The sequence below is a fragment of the Scyliorhinus canicula genome, chromosome 4 (genome assembly GCF_902713615.1).
Source record: "Scyliorhinus canicula chromosome 4, sScyCan1.1, whole genome shotgun sequence".
Classification (NCBI taxonomy): Eukaryota; Metazoa; Chordata; class Chondrichthyes; order Carcharhiniformes; family Scyliorhinidae; genus Scyliorhinus; species Scyliorhinus canicula.
The window spans coordinates 31,708,051-31,730,092 of record NC_052149.1 but is presented as its reverse complement, the minus strand read 5'-3'; positions in this window follow the sequence as shown (position 1 = coordinate 31,730,092).

Here is a 22,042-nt window from a genome sequence, read left to right as displayed (position 1 = left end):
ATAGACACCGGCATTGGGTGAAGAATACAGGAGTGTAGTATTAATCAGGTCAATCCATAAGAGGGCCGTTTAGGAGTCTGGTAACAGCGGGGAAGAAACAGTTTTTGAATCTGTTTGTGCGTGCTCTCATACTTTTGTATCTCCTGCCCGATGGAAGAAGTTGGAAGAGTGAGTAAGCCGGGTGGGAGGGACCTTGATTATGCTGCCCGCTTTCCCCAGGCAGCATAACGTGTAGATGGAGTCAATAGATGGGAGGCAGGTTCGTGTGATAGACTGGGCGGGATTAGCAGGGTCATTTACGGTGCTGCCCCACGATCGAACAACACTTTATTTAATTTCCAGGCACGGAGGGAAAGCCCTCCAAGGCTGCACTTTAGCGTAATTTCCTGCAGTGAGGTGTTCCGGTGAGTGGAACTCCTCCGTGCAGGAAGACAAAATGGCGCCCCAACCCCCTGATCCCCACCCCCACCCTCCTCCCCCCCCCCCCCGCACACTGCTGACGTCACCTCCGGCCCCTCCCAACAACCTAACTCACCTGTTTGGGGTTCCTTGAGCCCCCCACATCCCAACTCATACCAGCAGGTCACCCCTGGGCTCGGTGCTAGGGTAGCATACAGATGGCACCTCCACGGTGCCCAGGTTGCACTAGCAGGACCAACCTGTCCAGAGACGGACCACCTTGCCTCAGATCATCTAGGAGACCGCGCCGTGCCATTCTGCCTGGTCCCCATTTGCGAGGCTGATAGATGCCGGGTGCTGGTTATTTCTATTGCTATTGCCTTTGAACCAAGTAGCCATTTAAGAGCCAACCACATTGCTGCTGAAGTCATATGTCGGCCAGACCAGGTAAGAGTGGCAGATTTCCTTACTAGAAGGATTTTGGTTTCCTGGTCATTATTCGACTTTTTAATTCCAGATTTTTAATGAATCCAAACTCTGCCATCCACCGCAGCGAGATTCAAACCCAGGTCCCCAGAGCATTACGCTGGGCCTCTGGAATACGAGTCCAGTGATAATACCATTACAACACTGCCTGCACATGGATTCCCATTGGAACACATTACTGTTAAATCCCTTTCACTGGAGAAAGGTTTCCCTAGCTTGAGCAGGATCTTGCTATTCTGAGTAAAGGCGCTAGCATCATGCTTAGATATTCCTCTCATGAAGAGAAGACTTTTGCAATAATCGGGTCTGAGTGCACAAGAAATTTAAATCCAGTCCATATCAATCAATAGACACAGCTGCACTGCTATGGCTCCGTTTGTCAGTTGAGTTTCTTGGCCAATTTGCGGCACTAAGTACAATAATCACAGTTTATTATCCATCTGCTGCATCTGCTTTGTAAGATATTACACTACAAGCTTTAAATTAGCCTTGGGTCAGATAGCATCACAACAAACAAATCTGTGGATAATAAGGTAGTTTACTAGTGCACATTAGATGAGCACCTGACTGATGATGTGGCAGAATAATTTGATGTGATAAGCATGCCAGGAACCTGTTTAAGGGATATTCAGTGCTGATATCATTGCCAGATATTATTCAGCAAAATTATTCCACAATTAATGGAATGATTTGTTTAAAAAGGTTGCCGCTGTGCATTTTCCAGAACCCATTTCCCGATTTCTGGGTATGACAGCAAGTGGTACTACAGTTCTTCAATGGGATTGGAAAGTTATGGTAGGACCTTCATTGCTACAAATAGCAATAGTGTCATTTTGGCTCTTATAGTCATTGTTGCATGTTGAATGCGATTATTTTATAATGGTTGTTAATGATATGACACCGATTTAATGTATGCTCCAGATACACTCGAAGTAGTGCCTAGTAGAATGGAGAAGCATGATTATCAGGATTCATGACAATTCTTTTTCATGCTCAGACATGTCACTAAGGATTTGGGGGCTGCAGCCATTGTGTTGTCCTTATCCAGTATGCCCCTTTCCATTTCTGCTATTCCTTCTCTCCATCCTTTTACATGCTGCCTACATGTAAAGTTCCGAGCACTTTCTTATAATATAATCGTTTCTGAAAGACCGACAGTAACAATGTCAAAATAGTGTAAGGAACAATATTAAGGTACAAATAATTAAATATCCCAATCTCCAGAAGGTTTTTTAAGATACTTGCTTACATGATATCTGCCACAAGTGATGGGAATAGGGCTTGAGGTTGTAGTTTGTTTCTTTTAAATGGTACCATATTTACGAAAATGCAACTTTGATACTAACATGTGATGATGTTAACCCTCAACAAAGTCATTTCTAGCAATTGGAAGATGCACCATTTTTTAAAATACAGCACGCCTCTGTTGGCAAACAAATCATGATTCAGAAACTATCATCATTATTTTATTCTTTCCTAATTCTCATCATTTAAGAGGTTTGATACAGGCTCATATCTATGGCGATAACTGGGAAGCAGCGATAGACGTGCCTTTGCACTGTGACCAATGACTTCAGGTGTAACTCTACAGAGATCCTGCAGAGGCAAATAAAAAGCCGAGAATTTGCAGTCAGCGGCAAAATAGTGATACTTGCCATTGATCCAATGGGGAACTTCCCACAAAGTTTTTGAGGGATTTTGAGCAAAGGTTTGTTCTAATCCAGCATTTTATCAGTGTGATGCCCTTTTAAGGGAATCTATGGTGTCAGTGAGCAGGGCAAGAAACACCCATGTTCTTCAGCCAATCAGATTGAAAAATCTTCACTGAGACATGCAGAGTTTAAACAAGGAAGTTTGAAGGTGGAAGTAAAAATTAGATTGCAATCATCTACAGAAAATGAAATAAAAATTGGGAAAACAAATTTGGATTACGAGACTGAAAGATAAAAGACACGTAAAAAAAGTACAAACATTTATATATTTAATACATTTCCAACACTTATTAATTTCTGGACGATTGAGACTCCATGCTTGTAAAATGATGTGTTGAGGGTCCAAGTGATTGCTTGGCAGTAATCATCACGTGTTGTCATGTTACAAATTTAGTTTGCTTCTTTATGCACCAGCCCGGCCTTTTCTGTTGCCATTTATGGGGAACAAGTGGGCAGATGCCCCATGGAAAAGATTGTTACAGTGCATCCCGTGGAAGAGTGGGTTTGCTTTGATAGCAACACCCAGATTCCTATGTTGAACTGCGCCCGTGAGGACTCTGGAATGTGTGGTCAGATTCATTCCACAATGACGGTGAGCCTCATCATTATTACCGACACAAAGTCCGGACAATTGAAATGCAATGACTGATTAGAGATAATGGATGTGACCTCTAGTAGCATTAAAATACAACATGACTGTCTTGATTGATTTACCAGTGGTCTACAGCATCGTGTTCAGACGGCTTATTACCTGGACCACTATTAGCTGTTTATTAACATTCACCATGAGTCCCCAGCTGACCTTCCACGTTTTTGCTTTCCTTTGAGAGCAACATGCCAGTGACCATCGGTTCAAGTTGGGGAATTAAATAGAGAGCCATTTAGGCAAGTCAGAAAGGTCTGTAGGAAATTGTAATGCGATAATCATTCAGGATTGCTAAATCACTGGGCAGAAGCAACCAGAAGCGATGAATGAAAGTACGAGTAATTTAATGGAGGTTTTTTAATAAAACGTATAAAGCAGAGCACCAGAGCAGATGTAATATTCAATATTGTTTCAGGAGTTCATCAGGACTGACTGGTGTCCTGCAAGTAGATGAAGATTTGGGCTGTACTAGTCTTTCGATTTGATGTTGTGTTGAAGGCTATGCTGAGAGATAACAAAAGCTCAAATTTTGAAGGCATAATTAAATCTCTTAAGAACGATTAAGTTAGAAGTTGGATTAAAAAAACTAAGGCTGCAGAAGAAAAATGAGAAGCGTATAGAACTTTTGATGCACCCTCTTTAACTGGATTCATCCCGAGTTAACATGGCCAATTTGTTCTTACAAAGCAACCTGCATGTCAGCAACTGATGATGCCTGCCCACAACACATGATATTACAGTAGCAATTTGCTGGAAATCTGAAATAAAAGCCAACATTCTGGAAATATTCAGCAGGCCGAGTATCTCCGGGGAGAGAAACAGAGTTAATAGGCTGGATTTTCTCTGCAGCTCTCAGGATCCCACCGTTCGGCTCAAATCGGTGTCAGAAGCCTACACTGTGAGGGTGTGGTCACTGATCTGTGATTTTCCCCAAATTGGTCAAATAATAGCCAGAGGTCAGTCAGGCTCAACATCCACTCATGATGGCAGACAAGATCGCGAAGCTGGAGGGCCAATCCGAGGCCTTCCAGTTTGAAAACAGCAATAGGATGCCATGGGAGGCAAGCGATGCATCCTGTCTCCAAGTTAAATTTTTTTTTTAAACACAAAAGATTGTCCTTGTGGGGAGAGAATCTCTCCACAGGGCGGCCTGCAGCTGGCAGCAGGCAGCTGGGAGGGCATCTGAGACTGCCTGGATTGCTGACCGTCCAGTTTCCCACTGGGGGATCCCCCTGCAGGCAGAGCTGATCCCCCTGCCACTTGCGGGGACCAAGATGCTGAATGGAAAATCCCAGTCTACCTACGACCATAGCTAATGAATTGGCTTCCATAGATACCTAACCGAAATGTGAGGAGTGGAATCTTGTGGAGAAGCTATCGGAGTCTCATCACCTGTTTTTGGGAGGGCCCACCACTTTATCTGACAATCGGCACATAAGAGGCCAGCAGTAGGCCTTCCGTCCAGATGAAGGCCTCAGGCGCGGAAGACTCACTCGCCGACAGCTGCTGGCTAATCAGAGACCGGCTGCTCTTCTGTTCTCAGCGGGTCCAGTGGGAAGGCAATGGCTGCTGACCACTCTCCCCACCCTCCCACCCACCTCCTTCCTATGACCCCCATCGCATCACAGTGGTTAGCACTGTTGCTTCAGAGCTCCAGGGTCCCAGGTTCGATTCTCAGCTTGGGTCACTGTCTGTGCAGAATCTGCACATTTTCCCTGTGTCTGCGCGGGTTTCCTCCGGTTCTCCGGTTTCCTCCTACAGTCCAAAGATGTGCAGGTTAGCTGGATTGGCCATGTTAAATTGTCCCTTAGTATCCAAAAAGATTAAGTGGACGTTACAGGATTACGGGATGCTCTTCCCAAGGGCCGATGCAGGCTCAGTGGGCTGAATGGCCTCCTTCTCGACTGCACGTTCTATGATCTATAAACCTGATGTCTCTGATCAAGGAGGGACCCAGACACAGGCAGGAAGGGCTCTCAGGATAGGGGTCATAGGGGTCAATAGATCATAGGAAGGAGGTGGGCGGGGGGTGAGGGGAGTAGTGAGCAGCAAGGTGAGATGTGTGGCTCTCACAGCACTCCCCCCGACACCTTCTGATCTTGAATCCCTTTAAGCAGGCATTGAATTTGCACCAGAGTTTTCTTCTCATGCTCCCTGCATGTTGGGTCTCTCACCTGCCCCTGTGTTAATATCCGTGGGCACTAATTATCCAATTAAGGGCCTCAATTGATGACAGGGTGGTAAGGCTGTCATCCATGGCCTTCCTGTTCCGGATTTCAACAGGGAGAGGTGGGAAAGCGGAGGAATCCCCACACATTTCCCTCCTCATCCGATTGAATGCCCCACCACCAAATTCACTCTGGGGATGGCCATAAGTTCTCATAGAGATGCTGCTCTTTGAGCTTCCATTGAGCTTCAGTGGAGAAGGCTGAAAACACTGAGGGAGTGGGGTTGACTGACCTGATGTTCAGGATCAGGCTTGCGGACTGAATGGAGGTGTTTAGCAAAGGAGTCACATAATCTGTGTTTGGTCTCCTCATTGTCAAAAAGCCAAATGATGAGCAGTGAATATATCAAGGTAAATTGAAAGAAATGTGAGTAAAGCAAAGCTTCAACTGCACTGTGGGAAAGGAGGAAGTGAAAGGGTAGACGTTGCTGCTTCTGGTTTTGCAAAAGAAAATGCAGTGGCGAGGAGAAGGGGTGTGGGGAGTAAATGACGAGGCGACAGTGTTCTGCAGAGAGAACAGTTCCTTCAAGCGGGAGGGTGGAGTTGTGTTTGGTGAAGGCATCACACTGGAGGTCGAGGAAATGGCAGAGGTGAATCTGTTGAATGTGGAGGATAGTGGAATAGGGGGACAAGGTAAACCTTTTATGGTTCTGGGAGGAAGGGAAGTACTGAGGGTAAATGTGCAGGCAATGGGACAAAAAAAGACTTGGGTCCTGCCGAACACATTGGTGGGGAGGAATTCTCAGGTGAGCAAAAAGGAAAAGATATTGGAAGTATTGGTGTGGAAGGTTTGATTGTCGGAATAGTAATAACAGAGATGGACATACCGCAGGTGGGATGGGAGAAAGTTTTTCCTTGTGCCTATGAGGGCTTCCAGTGGATCTGGTTGTCAGCCGGATTGGAGGCTGGGGGGTTGAGGAAAGAAAGGGAAGAATCAAAAATGGACCATGAGGCGTGGAGCAGTTTTGATAAAACTTTGGAGTTTGGGGCAAAAGTACGGAATGGCAACAATACAGAGGCAGTAGACAAAAATGATATAAAGGAAGCTATGACTTACAGAGGGTTCAAAAAATACTTATGCTGAACCATGGATACTTGGGAGTGAATTACATAGAAAATGAAAGGAAGAAGAGCCTCAGCAAAAATAGAAGTGCTAAGGTTTTCCTGAACAGTTCTGGGATATTACCTGAACCTCAAATTAAATTAAAGCCATACATTGTAATTATTAATATCCATTGTTTTCCACAATATGAACCATTTCATGGTCTAGAACTTATTATTCTTACATAAGGGTAAGAATCTCCTTTGTCTTCAATGTTCATGAAGGCCATGCGCTATTTTTCCCATTTAAGGACAGAATTTCATTACACACAAGCTCTTGTGCTGTTAAGACATCGATTTTGATGATAAGATTTTTGAACCAGTAAACATCTGGAATAAACCATTTTGATGAACTGTGAAGATTGCGCAGAAGAGAATTAGTATTGGAGATATAACAGGTGGCAGGCTATTGTAATATCACCTGATACAATGATTTTCAGATTAAAGATCACTTTGGAGGGTTGGACATTGATCAGGTAGTAAAAGGATTTAGAGTGATGGTGAATAAATCAAAGGAATGGTACAAGAGATACATTTTTAGGGAAGTCTCCGCACCTTTAGGGGCCAAGCCCTAACATTGAGGGGCTAGGCCCACGCCGGAGTGGTTGGCGATCCGCCGGTCGGTGGGAACGGCCTTTGGCGCCATGCCAGCCGGGGCCGAAGAGACTTCGCCGGCTGGCGGAAGTCCGCGCATGCGCCGGAGTGTCAGTGGCTGCTGACGTCATCCCCACGCATGCGCAGGGGAGGGGGTCACTTCCGCCTCCGCCATCGTGAAGACTATGGTGAAGGGGGAAGGAAAAGAGTGCCCCCACGGCACAGGCCCGCCCACCAATCGCGAGCCAGGCCACCGTGGGGGCACCCCCCGGGGCCAGATCGCCCCGCGCCCCCCCAGGACCCCGGAGCCCGCCCGCGCCGCCTGGTCCCGCCGGTAAGGTAGGTGGTTTGATCCACACCGGCGGGACCTGCTTGACAGTGGCGGGAGTTCGGCCCATTGCGGGCCAGAGAATCGCCGGGGTGGGGTGGGGGGGGCGCTGACAGACGCGGCGCGATTCCCACCCCCGCCGAATCTCTCGTGCCGGAGACTTCGGGACACTGCGGGGGCGGGATTGACGCCGGCCCCCGGAAATTCTCCGACCCGGCGGGGGGGTCGGAGAATCACGCTCCAGCTTTTCATTTTTGCTTTCTTTGAACTAAACTTTAACTCTCAAACTGCCATAGTACCATTTGAAAACATTTTTGTGAATTTTTGGTCCTACCTGCCTGATTACTAGTCGATCGTCAGAACAGCCACACTACCAGACACATTGGAATTTTTAGGATATGTGCCTGAGCATAGGGTTTGAGGCAGGATTTTCCGAAGGGTGATGTTTCCCACCCGTCCATTCGAGGAGTCATCGGGGGATGTATCCCCACCAATTCCGGCAGACCTCCAGTCATTTAACAGTCAGAAGAGTGTCAATTGGCTGGAGAGAGGACTTCTGCCTATCACTTGGGACGAAGTTGTGCCTCCAAGAGCTGCTGGCCCATTTGTGGAGGGGTGGCACAGTGGTTAGCACTGCTGCCTCACCGCGCTGGGGACCCAGGTTCGATTTTGACCTTGGGTGACTGTGTTGGTGCATGGATTTCCTACGGGTGCTCCGGTTTCCTCTCACAGTCCAAAGATGTGCAGGGTGGGTGGATTGGTCATGCTAAATTGCCCCTTTGTGACCAAAGATGTTAGGTTAGGTGGGGTTGCAGGGATGGGTACGGGAATGGGCCTAGGTGGGGTGCCCTTTCAGAGGGTCGATGCAGATTCAATTGGTCAACTGACCTCCTTTTGCTCTGTAGGGGTTCTATGGTAATCTGGGACTCTTCTATGGTACAGATACTGGACCCACCTCAGTGACAGTTATTGCCATTCTCAAGCAAAATCTTTCCACACCATGGCATCTCCGATTTAGTTGTCTCTGAAAATGGCCCGCAGTTTGCCAATGATACCTTAAATACTTCAGGGAGATATACAGCTTTTTCCACATCACCAGCTCACAACATGGTAAGGTAATCACTAATATACACCATCAATGATGTCATCATCAGCATGGTGGCACAGTGTTTAGCACTGCTGCCTTACAGCGCCAGGGACTCGGGTTCAATTCCAGCGTTGGGTGACTGCCAGTGTGGAGTTTGTATGTTCTCCCCGTGTCTGCGTGGATTTCCTCTGATTTCTTCCCACAGTCCAAAAATGTGCAGGTCAGGTGGATTGGCCATGATCAATGCGTGGAGTTGTGGGGATAGGGCAGTGGAGTGGGCCTAGATACGAGTGTTCGCTTCGGAGGGTCGGTGCAGGCTAGATGGGCTGAATGGCTTCCTTTCGGATTATGGAGAATCTAGGAATTCTATGGATGAATGTTGTGGCCATTCTATAGTCTCAGCATCGCTGCCACTTCCACCGAACTCTGGGTGGCCGTTATAAATTGCTGAGAAGTTATATTTGATGTACTGTAAACTAAAATGGTGGGACTTACTTTTAACGTAATTTTGAACATGCTGTTTCAATTGGGTGATTCCTCTTCTGCTGGTCATCAAACAGAAAATGCATGTAATATCAAATTTCAAATCAATATGTCTGAAAATAAGATGGTATTTATACTTTAAGTTAATTCCCACTCAAGAGATCATGAGGTCATCTTCAAACCACCAAACTTCACAGCAATACACATGGTAGAATTATAAGGATGGTGTGTATTTGGCAGTCGCCATCCTGGGAGTCGGTGCGTAACGTGTCACCATGGACTCTCAGAAGCTCACTGCCATTTAACGCTAACTTGAGCGTTGATCAGCAGTTGGTGGGACTTCCATCTACCCTTGAGAGGAAGTTACACCCCTGAGCTGTCAGCCAATCTGATTGGCCAACAGCTCTCCAACCTGTCCAGACACAGCACTACTGTGGTCAGAAGAGGTACTGCAGTGCTTTGCCTGGGTCTAAGTCCTGGGACCGATCTCAAGGTAAATCCCGAGGGTCCTGTTAGTGGGAGGGTAGAGGATGCCCTCAGGGACTTGGGTGGTGGGGTGATTGCGGTGTGGGGATGTAGGCTAGTGGGGGGGGGGGGGGGGGGGGAGCACTCCAATAGTCCTGGAGGGGACAACACCCCAAATCTCAATGGACTTCAGATTGAGATCCCCCCCCCCCCATTCCTGCCCAAGATTGAGAAAAGTCTATTTCTCTGTTTCCCACCCTACTTGCACCCACTCCTGTCAGCTTAAAAATAGAGGCTGGGCGAGGAAACCCCCTTAAGCGGCCATTATGCCCACTTAAGGGCCTTAATCAGGTTACCCACCCAAAAACCTGTCCCCTCCCCTTCCTGTGAAATCACGGTAGTGTCAGAGAGGGCATGATCCCAGGGCGAATCCCGTCCTGCCTCGTTGCACCCTATCAAAATATCCTTCCATTCCTTTCACTCTCAAGCACTCATCTGGTTCCCCTCTACATTCCCATAACTGGGAGGATGCTTCTTTCGTTCCATCAAAGTGGACATGTTTTGCCATTTCTGGCAGAACATGTTCCTTTCAGCTCATACATGCTTTATTCATATTTGCCACAAATTCTCTGTATAAAAGTGGAGTATTCGGACCATAGTTTATGGATTTTCTCTCTTTACTGATTCTCAGCCGAAGACTGGGATCTCATTAAAAATATATTGCTCTCAACATGGCTGCTGAAGGAGGAAGCCTCTATCTGTTTGTCAGTGCACACAGGAGGAAAGCTAGCATAATCAATACAGTTGAATATTGATATTTCTATGCATCTCGGTAAGCAATCACAACCACAGCCAAGCGCTGAAAATGATCAGTTTGTATTACTGGGCTATTAATGCAGAGATAAATAACAAGGTCACTTGTCAAGTACCACAGGTGACCATTAGCATTCTCTTGCAAGTGTTCGGAAAATAAAGGTAGTTTCATATTTATATTTGTATTGATAAACATTAGAAGTAAGGTATAGTTTTAAATGAGTTTAATTTAATGTTTCTGTGCCTGGAAGGGTCAAATCTATAGTTAGATTCATGCTGGACAAAGGTGTTTGTATGTGTGGTGGTTAGTTTCAATTCCAACTGTGCTTCTTTTATGCTTAGAGAGGGTTACTGTGTGAAGAATAAATAGAAGTATGTCATTGCTTCGTTACAGGAAGCCACTTTCCTGAGAGAAGGGTTCCCCTATGCTGTTAGTTTTAAATGGAAGGCAGAGCAGTTGATGACAGGATACTGGGGAGTGAACAGCTCTCAACCCTGCCAAGAGAAACTGGACAGGGAGTTGCAAAGCTGCAAGCTTCCTGAGGAACAGGATACAATCCAGATAACCAGGGAATTGGGGCAGAAATAATGTTTAAAGTTATTGAAGTTTAGTGAACAAAGTCCAAGGTGTTGTTCAGAAGAGTTCAAGGAAGAGTAAGCAACGTGCTACTCTTTGCTTAGATTTAAAGTGGTACAGCAGACTTCAAAGATAAATGGAACATGTGATGCCATTTTAAAATAGTCTGGGAATTAAGAGTTAAATAAATTCTGAACAGTTTGTACAGTAGTCAAGACAAAGAAATCCTAAAATGGTTGGTGTAAATTCCTGGACTTGACCGGCTGTTAAAAGGGAAGTGGAGAGGGCAGCACGGTGGCTCAGTGGTTAGCACTGCTGTCTCACAGCACCGAGGTCCCAGGTTCGATCCCGCCTCTGGGGCACTGTTCGTGTGGAGTTTGCACATTCCTCCCGTGTTTACGTGGGTTTCACCCCCACAACGCAAAGATGTGCAGGTTAGATGGATTGGCCACGCTAAATTGCCCCTTAATTGGAAAAAATGAATCTAAATTTTTTTTAAAAGGGGGAGCGGAAGCTCTATTTAAATGAGTCATTTGTAAAACCTGGACTGCACTTCAGAATGTATTCCTATGAGAGAAGAATTTAAAGCTTGTTATTGGGAGTGGAGTTTGGAAACTCTCACGTGATAATTATCTGAGGGGATTCTGAGGAGAAAACCACAGACACTAACTTGGGTTCAGAATGCAGTGTATTTGACTACAGTCAATCTGTGTGCTTAAAAGGGACTTTGTGCTAATGGGACCACTGTAGCTTAAGATGTACTTTGTAACCCTTGTTAACTTTAAAAACTATGTGTATTTGTGAAGCTAAAGTATTGTAGGAGGGAGTAAAGTATTGTATAATAATCCAACTTTTCATGTTTAATAAAATGTTTGTCCTTGCTAAAACTCATCAGCGGGCCTGTGACTCTGTTCCTCCACGTTTTATAAAAAAAAGTAGTTATGATCTTTTGAGCCAGGGTTCCATTTTGAGATCTTCCCGTCCAGTTATAACATCAATTGGCAGCATAACAGTCGGCAACTTTAAAATATTCTTTTAATTACCAACATATAAAAACAAAGCTTCTTATTTATCAGGTAAAATAGTGAGAGGAAAATCAGTGGAACAATAATAAACATAAGCATTATTAGTGTCACAAGTAGGCTTACATTAACACTGCAATGAAGTTACTGTGAAAATCCCCTAGTCGCCACATTCCAACGCCTGATCAGGTACAGTGAGAGAGAATTCAGAATGTCCAATTCACCTAACAAGCACGTCTTTTGGGACTTGTGGGAGGAAACCGGAGCACCTGGCGGAAACCCACACAGCCACGGGGAGAACGTGCAGACTGCGGACAGACAGTGACCCAAGCCGGGAATTGAAGCTGGGACTCTGGCGCTGCGGAGCAACAGTGCGAACCACTGTGCTACCATGCCGCCCAGGAAACTCTATGCCGATAAATCCTCATAATTTTTGAAGTAAATCAGTAACGTTCCATATTTTTAAAATTGTGACTATCATTATAACTCAGGAAGGCAAGCAAGTAACATGGCAGGATTGTCATCAGCATCTCATTTAATACCCAGACCGTTTCTTTGGTCACGCTGAAGGAGCTTGTGCTTATTTTTTTGCAGCTTCGAGTAATTTGTTTGCCATTGCGATGGTGGGGTAACAAACTTTTTTTTTCAAGCTTACGAAGAGAATAGTTACAATCTTGCTTTTAGTAAATGGCATCTTGATGTGTGATCTGAATCATCCTTTGATTAATGGTATGTCTCCAGGGAACTATTAGCGCAGTAACTGTTGGCAGCTCACTGCAGTCCTTGTTTTATAACTAACTAGGGGATGACAAAGTAACATTTTCTGCAGTTTAAAGCAGACAGTGCTCACGCCAAAGACCTGAAGAAGATCCATGTCGCTGTAAAAGAAAACCTAATTTGCACTGCCTTCATTTATTTTCTGTCATAAATCAGATTCAGATCATGTGCACACATCACTGACATGACATTAGCACAGCAGACTGAGAGCAGATGCTGGGCTTGCTGAATCTGGTTGGATGAATTCCTGGGAGCTGCATCGCATGAACTCCTGCCTTCTACCGCTGCAAACATGCGTCATATCCAAAACAATGAATAAACCCTCCTGGTCAAAGAGAAAGAAAACAGAAACAATGTGGGCTGGATTCTCCATTTACATAAGAACATAAGAACTAGGAGCAGGAGTAGGCCATCTGGCCCCTCGAGCCTGCTCCGCCATTCAATTAGATCATGGCTGATCTTTTGTGGACTCAGCTCCACTTTCCAGCCCGAACACCATAACCCTTAATCCCTTTATTCTTCAAAAAACTATCTATCTTTACCTTAAAAACATGTAATGAAGGAGCCTCAACTGCTTCACTGGGCAAGGAATTCCATAGATTCACAACCCTTTGGGTGAAGAAGTTCCTCCTAAACTCAGTCCTAAATCTACTTCCCCTTATTTTGAGGCTATGCCCACTAGTTCTGCTGTCACCCGCCAGTGGAAACAACATGCCCGCATCTATCCTATCTATTCCCTTCATAATTTTAAATGTTTCTATAAGATCCCCCCTCATCCTTCTAAATTCCAACGAGTACAGTCCCAGTCTACTCAACCTCTCCTCATAATCCAACCCCTTCAGCTCTGGGATTAACCTAGTGAATCTCCTCTGCACACCCTCCAGTGCCAGTACGTCCTTTCTCAAGTAAGGAGACCAAAACTGAACACAATACTCCAGGTGTGGCCGCACTAACACCTTATACAATTGCAACATAACCTCCCTAGTCTTAAACTCCATCCCTCTAGCAATGAAGGACAAAATTCCATTTGCCTTCTTAATCACCTGTTGCACTTGTAAACCAACCTTCTGTGACTCATGCACTAGCACACCCAAGTCTCTCTTGGGTGTCTCTCTGAGACTAAGGGCTGGATTCTCCGATTTTGGGGCTTTGTCCGGACGATCAGTGGCGTTTTACATGGGAAAAACCAGCGTGGCTCCAGCACCGATCTTCCGACCCGTGATGGGCTCGCAGACGTGTCATGTAAAACGCACGGCGGGAGGGAAGACTGGAGGGGGATAGCCGGACCTGTGGCCCTGTGGTGGTATGATTTGCATAGCTGTCTGCCATTGGTGCAGAACACCGGCTTACCATTGGCCCTGGTCGGTCATGTGCCTCTTGACCGATTGGTTGAGACCAGTCATGTGACGGCTCTCCGATTGGTCGAGAGGCTGAGTTAACCACGCCTCCATACCGAGGTATAAATGCTCAGAACGCCCGGCGGTCGTCCATTTATTGTAGTCGACCGCAGAGCTAAGTTCTAGCTTATTAAAGCCTAACTTTTGTACAGCAACTCGTCTCACGTGCAATTGATGGCTCATCAGGCCCCTAACCGTAGCACAGCACAGGGTCCTGGATGTGGATGGCGGCCGGGAGGAAAGGGAGGTCACCGGGGTGGAGTACGGCAACGGGCGGGGAAGTGAGACTCTGATGATTTGCGGTTCCCCGTGACACGTGTGTCAACACCCCCCCCCAACAACACCCACACACCAGCCTCATCCCCACACCACCCTCACCATCACCCTCACCCTCACCACCCCTTCATGCCCAGCCTCACCCTCACCATCCCACACCACCCTCACCCCACCCTCACGCCCCCCACCTGCACTCTCACCCACACACAAGGGGGTGGTGAGGGTGGGTGTGAGGGTGGGGGTGATGGTGAGGGTGGTGTGGGGGTGAGGCTTGTGTGTGGCTGGGAACGACATGGCACAGACACAGAGGGAGATGTGGCACAAACCCAGAAGGTGGTGACACAGGCAATGCGTGATGTGACGCAGTCCCAGATGGAGATTGTCCACTTCTTGTACTCCAAATAATAATAATGATAATCTTTATTAGTGTCACAAGTAGGTTTACATTAACACTGCAATGAAGTAACTGTGAAAAGCCCCCAGTTGCCACATTCCGGCGCCTGTTCGAGTACACAGAGGGAGAATTCAGAATGTCCAATTTACCTATCAACACGTCATTCGGGACTTGGGGGAAGAAATCGGAGCACCCGGAGGAAACCCACACAGACTGGAGGAAATTAGGAAAACATGCAGACTGTGCACAGATTGGATTCAAGCCGGAAATCGAACCTGGGACCTTGGTGCTGTGAAGCGTCAGTGCTAACCACTGTAATACCGTGCAACCTATGGCCATGAGCATTCAGACCCTGGTCGAGACCATAGCAGACCTCCAGGTCTGGCAGTGCCAGGTGGTGCCTCAGGGGTTAGCTCCACTCGCAACCCCTTCTCATCGATGAGCCTGGGGGTCATCGGGCACCCCGAGGGAGGAGCAAGCGATGGGGCCCGTGCCAGTGACTCCCGCAGGGGTGGTGCCAGAACACCGCAGCACCTTGGACTCTCCTGTCCTGTCCCTGGCACATCTGGTGGACAGTGGACAGAACAGGGTGGCACCATGCCACCTGGGACACGCGAGCAACTGCCGGGCCAATCCAGGCCCGATTGTCCCAGAGGACAGCCACCAATGGGGACCCAGATAGCAAGGCAGGAATCACAGCAGGCTTCCTCCAATCCTGCTGTACCATCTGGGGATCCACCAAGATGTAGCATTAGGGCCGTAAAGCCAGGAAGTTAGACACCAGTTAAGTTGGTGAGATGCAGTGTCCGTGCCCCTCGCCATTTCCCCCCCGCCCTAATCAGTTAACCTGAGGGTGATCAGAGCGTCCCCTTCACGTTGACCGAGGCGTACACGTCATGCAGCCTCCCGCGCCTATCTGGGCCCCATGTCTTGTCCTCGCACACTCCCGCATCCTCATAATCGACAAGGCCTGCTATTCACCGGCCTCCTCCGGCATGTTGCCTCTCTGAACAGGCTACCACAATGCGGGCGACCCTCTCAGCGTCATACTGGAGGGCCCCTCCAGTGCGGTCCAGGCAGCTGAACCACATCTTCAGGAGGCTTGAAGACGGATATGGTCGTTGTATGGGTGTCGTTGTAGTGGCTCCGCTGCTGCAGCTTCTTCCTCCTCGAGTAGCGCCAGCTCATACAGCCACAGTGCATCCCCCAGGGCTGCGGCGACTAGCAGGAAGGCCACCATTGCTGGTTGAATTCCAATTTCCATTGTCTGCAAGGGGGAAAGGCTGACATGTAGCATGTGTGTACCTAATTCCCAACAAGGTCCAATGGGCTACATGGTAGCCCCCATTTCTGCATCCCTGGCCCTGTCGTTGCCCGGCACCGTGGGTTGTGCCTCTGGCCCTGGCAGCCATCGCTGCTGCCAGCTGACACTGCCCATACCAGTGGTACACTCACTGCCGTCACGGCGCACCCGTAGGGGCTACAGTAGGCTTTGTCCTGGGTGGCCGTCTGATTCCCAGCCAGCGGGTGGCAGCCAGGCTGAGGGGTATGGCGGAAGGTGGGGTGCGGGGTGGGGAGGTTGGAGTCACCCATAAGGCTGGTGTCACTCAACAGAACCAGGGGTACAGGTGGATGGTCACTGGGATGCGTAACAAGATGGCTGCTTGCAGGTCATGGCAATGGCAGTCCATGCCTGGACACTGCCAAAGTCACTCCGGTCACATAACCACCCCCCCCCCCCCCCCCCCCCCCCCGCACTCCCCCTGGCAGGCCCTCCCCTTCACCCCAGCCAGTGTCCGGCCTGGCAACCCACGGGCGCGCCTCTCTGTGTCCTACCTCCTCTCTCTCCATCATCAGCCACGAGGCCAGTTTCATGATTTTTAAAAGCACAAATGAACCATGCCATCACAAAATCGGTCCATCGGAGGTGGAGAATCAGGAGAGGCCCCGGAGAATACTGGATTGGGCCCCGCTAATGATGTGACAGGGAATTGTGATTTGGCGTCAAATTGGCACTCGCCCAATTTTGGCGTCAGAACGTATTCTCCACCCAATCGTGTTTCCCGATTTGTGTCAGCCAATGGAGAATCCTACCCAATTATTTTCAGCACTAATTTGATACCAGTGCTGCCATTTTGAAGCTGTAACCTCAGCCAATGCCCCCGCTTAATCTAAAACAATTAAAAGCAACATTAAACACCAGCTGTGTTTAAAAGGACATTAACAGGTAGTTGCTGGTTTATTTCTCCAGGCTGTTGCTACAATTCTACGTGGTGTTGGTGCTTTGTGCAATTCTTCAAAGTTATAAGATTCTATCGGGAAGATGTGGTAGGTGCTGAAAGAGTTTTTAATTAACAGGGCTTCTGAACAAATCAATTGCTCCATCAATTGGATGGACTGGTAGCCATTCCTGTGGGGATCAAGCAGCATTGGGTGAATGAGCAGAGGCAGGAGGAGCTGCTGGATGAGGGAGGTGTAAGCAAACATAGAACATAGAACAGTACAGCACAGAACAGGCCCTTCGGCCCTCGATGTTGTGCCGAGCAATGATCACCCTACTCAAACCCACATATCCACCCTATACCTGTAACCCAACAACTCCCCCCTTAACCTTACTATTAGGACACTACGGGCAATTTAGCATGGCCAATCCACCTAACCCGCACATCTTTGGACTGTGGGAGGAAGCCGGAGTACCCGGAGGAAACCCACGCACACACGGGGAGGACGTGCAGACTCCACACAGACAGTGACCTAGCCGGGAATCGAACCTGGGACCCTGGAGCTGTGAAGCATTTATGCTAACCACCATGCTACCGTGCTGCCCCAATGTATTGTTTACCTTTTTAATGTACAATTACTTTATAACTATGTAATTGTTTCCTGAATTTATTTTATACTAATCATTGTGGACCGGTTGTGGTATTAATTCTGTGATTGTAGAGTCTGTCGCATGGTGGCAACAAGGAACATTGAGATAAAAGGTATGAAGACTGAAGTTGTGTAAGGAACTGTACTGAACTGCACTCTGGGCTCAAAATACAAAGCATGGTGGTCAACTTAGCCAAGTCAAAGCTTCGCTCGCATCAGCAAAGCTCCACAAAATGACTTGAACTGTAGAAGGACATATACCAGGAAACATAACCAGACAGAGCCTCATTAAGGGCAGTAAACTCAGGGGCAGCAGGGTAGCATGGTGGTTAGCATAAATGCTTCACAGCTCCAGGGTCCCAGGTTCGATTCCCGGCTGGGTCACTGTCTGTGTGGAGTCTGCACATCCTCCCCCTGTGTGCGTGGGTTTCCTCCGGGTGCTCCGGTTTCCTCCCACAGTCCAAAGATGTGCGGGTTAGGTGGATTGGCCATGCTAAATTGCCCGTAGTGTCCTACAAAAAGTAAGGTTAAGGGGGTGTTGTTGGGTTACGGGTATAGGGTGGATACGTGGGTTTGAGTAGGGTGATCATGGCTCGGCACAACATTGAGGGCCGAAGGGCCTGTTCTGTGCTGTACTGTTCTATGTTCTATGTAAACGTGCCGTTTACTCCCAACTTTGAGATTGATCAGTGTTGAAGATAACAAAGCAGAGTCAAGCTGACTTCAAGTGTGACCTTCGGATGCACCTTTGGTGCACGAAGTAGCTGTGGATGTGCTGTGATTGGCAGGGATGCATTCGCCACCAACTCTTTGGGTAGCGGAGTGAGAAATGCCTTGTGATGATGACTATGACTATTGACTTCAATGCACCTGGCTCCTTGCAGGGTGGAAATATCAGCACCATTTTGCAGATTGTCTACCATAGTTGCATATGGGAGTTTACTGTGGCTCGCAATTGAATAAGAAATCATTTGTTTTATTCTGCCTTTGAGGAGAGAGGCAGGCAAGGTGAAAACCATGATTTGCAAGGATTGCAGACTTACCCATATTGCAGAGGCATACTTGATTACACGAGCAATGTCTTGTAGATGCTGCATGTCAAACCTACCATTCATCCGGAAAGAAAAGAATGTCAATTCCTCTACGAACACCTAATGTATAACCCTAAGCATTGCATCTCATTTGTCAATGCCAGGTAGCCAGGCAACAGTCAGGTGCATTCAATCTTAGAAGTTAGAACATACAGTGCAGAAGGAGGCCATTCAGCCCATCGAGTCTGCACCGACCCACTTAAGCCCTCACTTCCATAACCCAATAACTCCTAACCTTTTTGGGCGCTAAGGGCAATTTAGCATGGCCAATCCACCTAACCTGCACATCTTTGGACTGTGGGAGGAAACCGGAGCACCCGGAGGAAACCCACACAGACACGGGGAGAACATGCACAGACAGTTACCCAGCGGGGAATCGAACCTGGGACCCTGGCGCTGTGAAGCCACAGTGCTATCCATTTGTGCTACCGTGCTGCTATCTATAGCAGTCCTCTGGGCCAACTGCATTTCAGTTACCAAAGCCACCCAATGGGTGACTACTGGATAATAAGAACTATCTGCTGATGACGTGGCTCATGACACACGAGGTACCCCGAGAAATCTGACAGAGTGGACATCATGAGGTAGTGATTTGAATGTCTGGACTGATCCAGAGGACCCTGCAGAATTTGAATAAGCAGGCCTCAAGATTCATGGCGATAAATTGCAATGTGCAAACCATGCTGTCATATGGAATCATGTGACCACTGTCGTGAGAATACCTTTAACAAATGGGTGTGTATAAATGAGTGTGTATATAAATATCTGTAGTGAGAGTAACTTTAAGAAATGGGTGTTAATTACTGCAGTGATGTTAGAGAGTGGGTGGAGCTGGGCTGTCTGTCAGCTTTTTACATTTGTATTAGGCTGTATGCTGCAGGGTGTGTTTTAGTTTCGTTTTTGTAGTTGGATAGTTGCAGCCACAGCCAGAAGGGGTCTTAGTCTCTCTGTAATCTAAAAACTGCAAATCGAACCTTTGGTGACTTAAAACTAATAACTGCTCTCAGTAGTGACTTTAACCTGATGTTCTTCTGTTTAAAGGTTTGTTTTTAATTCTAATGGATGTCAAAAGGAAAGTAAGAATTACTTAGTGTTGTATTCTTTGTGGGTTGTATTTGAATTGATGGTTGCTGAGATGTTCACTGTATGTTTTAAAAAGGTTAACTTGAGATCATAGAATAAACATTATTTTGCTTTAAAAAATACTTTTCCATTTCTGCTGTACCACACCTGTAGAGTGGGCAGTGTGCTCCCCATAACCACAATCTATTAAAAGTTGTGGGTCAGGTGAACTCCATGATACACTTTGGGGTTCTCTAAACCCCGGCCCATAAAAAATTGGGGGCTCATCCGGGATAAAAGTCTATCTATTGCATTGGCTTAGTAAACTTAAAGACAGTGAGGGGTGAGCATATTGTGGTTGCTTTTCAGGTGTGGTATTTTAGTTTAAGTAGGGAGTGTGTTGTGGACAATGGCTCTTTCAGAGCCTCTGAAGTTTTTGGTGGTGGAGATGGTCACAAGCAGTACCTTATGGACAGAGACCAAAAGTAGACTGTTAGATCTGGCAAAAACTTTGCAGTTAACATAACCTGACAAAATGTGAAAAGATGAGGTAATTATGGCAGTGGCTAAGCATTTAAAGATGCTGGAGATACAGTCTGACTCATTAGAAATGACAAAGATTCAGTTGCAGATTAAGAAACTTGAACAGGAAAAAGAATTAAAGCAGCTTGAATATGCAATGAGAGAAAAAGAAAGTGAAAGGGAGATACAGATAAGGGAAAAAGAAAAGACAGAGAAGAAAGAAACAAAGAAAGAGATAGAGAGGAAAAGGAAAGAGATTGAGGGGAAAGGGAAAAAGAGAGAGAGTTTGAACTTCAGAAAATGGCTATGAAACATAAGAGTCAGTTAAAATTGGCAGACGTAAAGGGAAACGCACAGTTGGAGGATGGTGATGAGGATAGTGAGAAAGAGTGTCATAGTCGAAGGCTTGGTGGCGATCTATTTAAATATGTCCAAGCATTGCCGAAGTTTGATGAGAAGGAGGTAGAAGCCTTTTTCATTTCATTTGTGAAGGTAGCTAAACAAATGAAATGGCCACAGGACATGTGGGTATTACTGATTCAAACAAAGCTGGTAGATAGGGCTAGTGATGTGTTTGCATCACTGCTGGAGGATGTATCTGGGACGTATGATGAGGTGAAAAAATCCATGTTAGGTGCATATGCACTAGTGCCTGAAGCCTACAGATATCGGTTTAGAAATTTAAGGAAATAATTTGGTGAAACATACATGGAGTTTGATCGGATCAAACAGAGTAATTTTGATAGGTGGATAAGGGCTTTGAAAATAGACCAAATGTATGAAGCTCTCAGAGAAATTATACTTTTGGAGGAGTTTAAAAATTCAATTCCTGATGTAGTGAGAACTCATGTGGAAGAGCAGAGGGTTAAAACTGTGAGATTAGCAGCATAAATGGCAGATAATTATGAATTAGTTCAGGTGGAGGATAAGGTAGATACTTTTAGTTCAGGAAAATTGGCGGAGTTACAACAAAAAGATGTAGAAAAAACCCAGATGTATCAGAAAGCATACACCTAAGAGGAATCTGTACGTATACCAGCATGTTATTGCTGTAAAAGTCATGCCTTGCTGAGAAAATGGAGACCTCTACATATGCAGGCGGATGTAAAGTGGGCAGATGTTCATCAAGTAGTATTCCCGGTAGGATATAGAAAGGATGTGTTGCGAGTTGCACATGAGGTACCAGTGGGAGGTCATTTGGGAAGAAGTAAAACTCAAGCTAACATTTTTATTGGCCTGGTCTACATAAAGATGCAGTTAAATTTTGTCAATCATGTCACACATGTCAAGTGATAGGGAAACCTCAAGCAGCGATAAAACCAGCGCCCTTAATACCCATTCCAGCATTTGAGGAAGGGTCCTAATTGATTGCGTCGGACCGCTTCCTAAAACAGAAAGTGTGAATCAATATCTTTTGACTGTAATGGATGTGTCTACTAGTTTTCCAGAGGCCATTCCAGTACGTAATATTACAGCTAAAAAGATTTTGGCAGAGTTACTTAAATTCTTTACTAGATATGGGCTACCAACAGAAATACAATCAGATCAAGGATCAACTTTTACCTCAAGTTTATTCAAAGAAGTTATAGATAGCTTCGGAATAAAACAATTTAAATCAGCTGCGTACCATCCAGAATCGCAGGGAGTGTTAGAAAGGTGGCATCAGACATTAAAGACAATGTTGAGGGCTTATTGTCACAATTATCCAGAGG